Raw genomic sequence first — 6,283 nt, forward strand, 5'->3', positions numbered from 1 at the left:
CGCGGCGGCGGGGGAGGCCGCGCCGCGCGGCACGCCGGGAGATGTAGTTTTCCACTCCGCGCCAGCAGGCAGTGGGACCGAGTTTCTGGACTGCAATACCCAGAATGCCGCGCGCGCAGCGGCGGGGCGGGGCCGCAGGGCAGGGCGGTGGCGCGGGGGTGGCTGGGGCGGGGAGTCCTGAGGTGCGGGGGGCGGGTGCTGCCCGGCCTGGCGGCCCCTCCAGCCCCGCGCACTGGCGGGGGTGGAGGTGGCGGGACAGTCGCTTCTATCCTCCCAGCCCAGCCTCACGGGGCTAATCCTCTCGCCAGCCCTTACGGGACCGTGCCCGGGAGCTCCCCGGGTGATGCCAGGCAGGCCCGCCCTCAGCTCTTCTCCTTCCCGCTGCTCCTCCTGAGGGCGAGGGGCTGTGCCCTCCCCGCCCGCCCGGGGACTGCCGCTGCCCCCAGCGCCGGGCCCTCGGGAGAGCCCGAGGAGCGGGAGAAGCGAGGGGACCGAAGCTCCCTCACGGCCTCCTTGTCAGCGCTGCATCCGCGGGCTTGGGTTTTCCTTCACGTGCTGTAATGTCAGTGACTGCATCGCGTTTTTCAAAGGAAGAAAACAAACAAAACAATTTTCTCAGCCTCTTGCCGGGCAGCTTTAACGCTGCGTTTCTTCCCTGCGTCGAACAAGCCGGGCACAGATTTTCCCGGGCGCTGACACACAGCGCCTTTGTCAGAACATGCTGCTTCTAATGGTGAGCTGGTGCTGCTCTGAAGCACAGGTGAGCAAGAGGAGCAACCCTAGGAACTGTCGCTGCATGAACAGATGGGTCTGGGCAGCAGCCAGCAGCTCCCCCACATTCCTCTTATTCCCTCCTGCATTGCCTCCCCCATCCATCTCCCTCCCCTCTGTTTCCCTGCCCCTGATCAACTCAACCAGCACTTCGAGGTTCTTGAGTGAAAACATCAAATGGAGTACAGGTATCAAAAACTCCTGCAATGAGATTCTGGTTTTGTATTTAAGTCAACTGTGCCTCACTGGATCCTTGGGTTGCTGGAGCTTTGAGTTTATACCTGCAGCCTTCTAGCCCCACAAAATCAGACCATCTTATCTCATAAACCAGCCTACAGCATGACACCTGTACTTAGGAGATCTACGAACAGACAGAGAAATCAAAGCTTCATGTGGAGCAGGAAAGGAAGGAGAATGAAGTTCTGCTCTGGCTGCACTGTAGCAAGGACCAAGGGGTGAACTGTTCTCTGTCTGAGTCCCTGTGTATGGTAATGATCATTTGACTCCAATGCCTCCGCTCTCCACCTCTTGTCACATGGACGGTCATTAATTTAACCATTGCTGGCAGGAAGGGCAGAAGTCTTAAAAAAAAAAAAAAATCATGTTAATTAATGTGCCAAGTCTGAACATACACACAGGAGCAACAATTAATTTGTTTTGTCACTTCAGGATAAGTTTTTCATAAGGGTGATTGTCATGTGGGGTTAGCGTGGCAATTCCTTCTGAAGTTGCTAAAGCTGGCTCAGGAGTACAGGAGACAGAGGAGTGCAAATGCGGGCTGGTGTTTTTCCTCATCTGCTTTGTAGCCTGTTGCTCCACGGATGGGGCAGGAGAGACTCTGTGTGGAATTTTGGTCTGGCCACCACTTGGAAGAAATGTTTTATGGATCAGTAACTGGTCACTTTGGACACTTAGGTTGGGACAAGCTGGGGGTACAGGGCCTAGAGATCACTGCTGTTGTCAGGCAGCTATTTCTGTTTTGTGGGGGAGAGGATTATTAATGTGCTCAGAAGAATGCAGAAACAGATGCTGACCCTGGGAAAGCAAGTGTCCCTGACTTCTCCAGGGTTGTCCGTGGCATGTTTGTATCCATCATCACCTCCATTTGATTTCCAGAATGTATCAGCTGGAGCCAAGGTCTTGCTCCCTGGTTTTCAGTCAGTGCTATATTCCTAGCAGGCAAGTTCTCTCTCTCTTTTTTTTTTTAAATTTTAATTTTTTTGTGGTGGTGGTGGGGTTTTTTTGTTTGTCTTTATGTTTTTGGGGGTTTTTTTTTGGGGGGGGGGGTTTCGTTTGTTTGTTTGCTTGTTTGGGCTTTTTTTTTGTTTTGTTTTTTGGGTTTTTTTTTTGTGAAGTCCAGAGAAGAGTGTGAATCATTACAAGAAGCTTTGACTGACATGTTCTTAAATGTCCCACTAAAGTCACTCAGCATTTCCTTTTTGCTACTGAGTGTGTAGTGAATCACCAGAGGACTTGTAGCCTTCACTCCTGATGGTCCCTACCCTCTATCTATGCTTTTGAGAACAAGGGACTTTTCAGCAAGAAATCTCAGAGCTGCCTTCCTACTTGAAGGTAAAATGCTGCAGTTGTATTACTGTATTCCCATCTGTTGCACACCTGCTTGGGTTGGACAGAAGCGGGGTGAGGGTGTGGGCAGGTATGAAAATGTGTGGTGAGACACAGAATCATGGAATCCTATCGGCTGGAAAAGCCCTCTCAGACCATCAAGTCCGACTATTCCCCCAGCACCAACCTGTGTCCCCAAGCGCCACAGCCTGACCACTCTTTTGGGAAGAAATTTTTCCTAAATATCCAATCTAAACCTCCCCTGGCACAACTTGAGGCTGTTTCCTCTTGTCCTGTCCCTTGTTCCCTGGGAGCAGAGCCTGGCCCCATCCTCCTGTCAGGCACTTGTAAAGAGGGAGAAGATCCTGCTTGAGCTCCTTGCAGGCTGAGCTCCCACCAGCTCCTTCAGCTGCTCCTCATCAGACTGGTGTTCCAGACCCTTCCCCAGCTCCATTGCCCCCCTTTGTGCTTGTTCCTCTCAGGGAAGGTCAGTCTGGAGCCCCATGTAGTGATAAAAGCAAAGAATGCTGGTCAGTAGACAGTGCCTAGTATCACTGCAGGCTTGCTCCAGCTATTTATGGCCAAAACAAACTATGAGGAAAAGACCTCAAGAGCTAGTGCTCTACATCCTACCTGCTCTGGATTATGAAATCTTCATAGCTGGTTCAAGCACGGATGGATTACTCAAAATACCCGGATTTACACTGTTCTGTCTCTCTTGAGAAACTTTTCATGACGCTGCTGTCGGAGAGGTTGTGCAGGTATCCTTGGGAGAGCTGGGCAGAGCAGTGTGGTATGGCCTGCTGTGAAATGTCCTTGGGGCACGGGGCAGCTGCTTTGTGTTTGAGATGAGGGCATGAGCCTGGTGCTGAGTGCTGGGGCAGCTCAGCCTGCAGCAGCTCAGGCCTTTCTGCCCTGTTCCTCCCGTTCCCCGCATGTGCGGCAGATCTGGAGAGCCCTCCTAGCGCCCTCGCCGTGCTGACCGTGCTGTCAGGGAGCTCTGATGGCTCTGTCGCAGGGAAGAGGTTTTGGAAGCCAACCTGGTTTGCTCTGCGTTGGTGCCAGCAGGTGGCAACAGCGCTTTGCAGCCCAGGCTCCTTGCAGCCCCACTCAGTCCCTTGCAACAAGCGGCTGCGCTGCTCCTGCCAAATCCCCGCTGCTCTGTTACTGCTCATCCCTTTCCTGCGTGGGTCATGCAGCCCTTCGTGCCAGTGCACGAAGCGGTGCTCAAAGCCAGGAACTCAAAGCTGTTCACTCAGCCTTGAAGCAGGCATCTCCTTTCCAAAGGAGGGAGCAGTAGGGTGGGTGGTGGCCTGTGCCTGGAGCTCTGTCCTGGGACTCTGAGCTTTTCTGCTGTGTGACTGGGGCCAAGTCTGGTTCAGTTTCTTCCATCTACCCCGGGTACCACGTTAAAAATTCAGGCGTGGTGAGGGTAAACCAACAGAGAGAGTGGAGTGTATTATGGAGGGTGAAATAACTGTGCAGGGAGATGGGTACAGCCACCAGGTGACTGGGTGATATTAGGTCTGTCCTTAGCTTTGGAGTCACTAAGGAACATGGCAGGAGGGTTGGAACGAGATGACTTTTAAGGTCCCTTCCAACCCAAACCATTCTATGATTCTATGATTGTTTGCAGCAGCAGCTTAGGCACCTTGAGCCTGGAGAGCCCTGAGAAGTGGTAGCACTTTCCTAGCATAAACAGAGCTGTGGAGTAGAGTGGTTAGCCTGAGAGCTGGGTGTTAAGTGCTCTCCCTAAAGGTAGAATTACTTAGCAGGATAGATGGGGGTCAAACTTTTCCTGTAAAATGTGCTGCAAGAACAACTCTCTTGGTGCTGAGGTGCTTGTTTGGAGAGGAGCTATTTCTGGCTCCTTTTGGATACCATGAGGCTGGAGTGGTATTGTGGAGAGTGGTGATGTGGAAGAACACTATTGCTGCATTATGCAGTTAAGCAGTACCACTGTAGGAACAGAAGGCAAGTTATCTTCTTGACAAGAGGATCCTTTTGAATCTGTCATGTTCCCAGGGCATATGGTTTTGCCCAGTGCAAAGCAGAGCTTTCAAGCCCCAGGAAAAAATGCACTTGTACAGAAAGAAGCAAGAGCTGGGCTCATTGGCAGTTTTACTCTTTGCTGTGGTTTATAGTTTTTGTCTGGACTTGGCCCCTGAGCTTCTGTGTAGCAGATGCAACTCAAGCTCACGCCAAAACAGTCTCTGCCTGAGCTTGCAAGCTCCATTCAGAATTTTAAATGGGGATGTTCTTCCTAGTCACCTTACTTTTTGGTGAAGATTTTGAAGTGCAGCAGTACCTTATCTGCTCTATTTTGGTGCATGACAGCTATTGATAAAAGTGATTGCTTTGTTTTCAAAGTAATGTCCTGCTGCAGGCCTTAAACTGTGCTCATTTTAGGAAAGCCAGGGAGAATTCAAAGATACCCCTACAAGATATACCAGTCTGAGCTGATACTGTGGAAATCCACAGGCTCTGATGATGGCTCTTCAGATCTATGCTTGGATGGAGACTATAGCAGACTGTTAAAGTATCCACAGAATCAGTCTCCATCCTGCCTTCAGGCTGTATCACTGCAAATCTTGCAATATTAGCTGCACAGGGCTGATTTTCTGCTGACAGTGTTGCTCTTAAGGCTATCATAAGTGTTGAGCAAAGAAAAGAGCCTTTATCTCTCAGTCTTGCTGGCAGAGTGGAACTGGTGAGAGTGATGCTTGCAGCTGTAAGGCTCAGAGTGAAGCTGACACTCCTGTTGGCTCAGCAGCCCTTTGCTTCCCACAGTGACTAATCCCTAAATTAAACGATGGTTCCTCCAAGCCCAGAGCATGGAATGCTTGTTTTTCTAAGTCGTGTTTCTGGGTAGTGGTAGCAGGCAGTTCCAGAGTGTTGAGCCGAATTCTGGGTTCTTGCAGGCCTCTGTGCTGTGCAGAAGCAGGAATGGATGTGACTCATGTAATTCTGGAGAGACTTTTGCTTTCCTGCTAGTTTCTTCTGGCTGTCCTGGAAGCTGTATGCAGGTGAGTGGGGAGACCCCTGTTTAACAGACCTGTAATAGAGCTGTGGTTGCTGGCATATACTTTATCTGGGTGATGGACCTGGCACCCCCTGAGTACTTCAGGGGTGACTCATGTCTGGTACCATGTAATACCCATGAAAATTGTTGTAAAGGCTCCTTGCAACAGAGGAAAAAATGCTCTGCTGGAACTGATAGGGTGGCATTGTTCTTCAGTGGGTCAGACTTGCTTGTAAACTGGAGCTGCTAAATGTGGTTGACTCACCTCTGAGTTATCCACCCAGAAAAATAAGGAGAAAGATAGTACTGTCCAGAACTGCTGGAGAAAATAAGCTTGTTTTGGTTGCATGCCTATTGCCTGTGCAGATTGGCCAAACACCTACTTTTTCACTCCTGTCCCAGTTAGGAACAGGAATACTCAGCTGTAATTCTGGTAAAACCCCAGTGTGGTCACACATGTGTTTACAAAGATCTCTGCAATTCAAAATGATCACCTAACTCATTCTAAGGTGCTTCTGACCCCTCTGTGTTCCAGCTTTCCCTTGTGAAAATTGCACAGTGTTTTCTGCACTTTTACTGCCTTAACTGCTGCTTTGTGGGGCCAGCACCAAAATGTGTGAGACCTTTGGAGGCTCCTGGAAAAAAACCTCAGAGTTTCTATCGTGTGTAGAGAACCACGGTGAAGTAAACCCAGTGTAGTGTTGCTCCCTGGGTCTGAGTTCAGCATGCAAGGTTTCAGGGACAAAAACCTAGAGAGGACTTGACAGCTGATATTCCCCTTTCTGACAGCATTTTTTTCTTAACAAAACACGGTTTTCAAGCCAATAAACTAAAATATAAAGCTAAATAAAGCAAATTATTCAGATTCATGTACTTCAGAGGAAAGAACTGAACTAAACTGAATTGAGTCCATGCTCCCATTAA

The sequence above is a fragment of the Chamaea fasciata genome, unplaced genomic scaffold (genome assembly GCF_029207755.1).
Source record: "Chamaea fasciata isolate MVZ Bird 193981 ecotype frontalis unplaced genomic scaffold, bChaFas1.0.hap1 SCAF_11, whole genome shotgun sequence".
Classification (NCBI taxonomy): domain Eukaryota; kingdom Metazoa; phylum Chordata; class Aves; order Passeriformes; family Sylviidae; genus Chamaea; species Chamaea fasciata.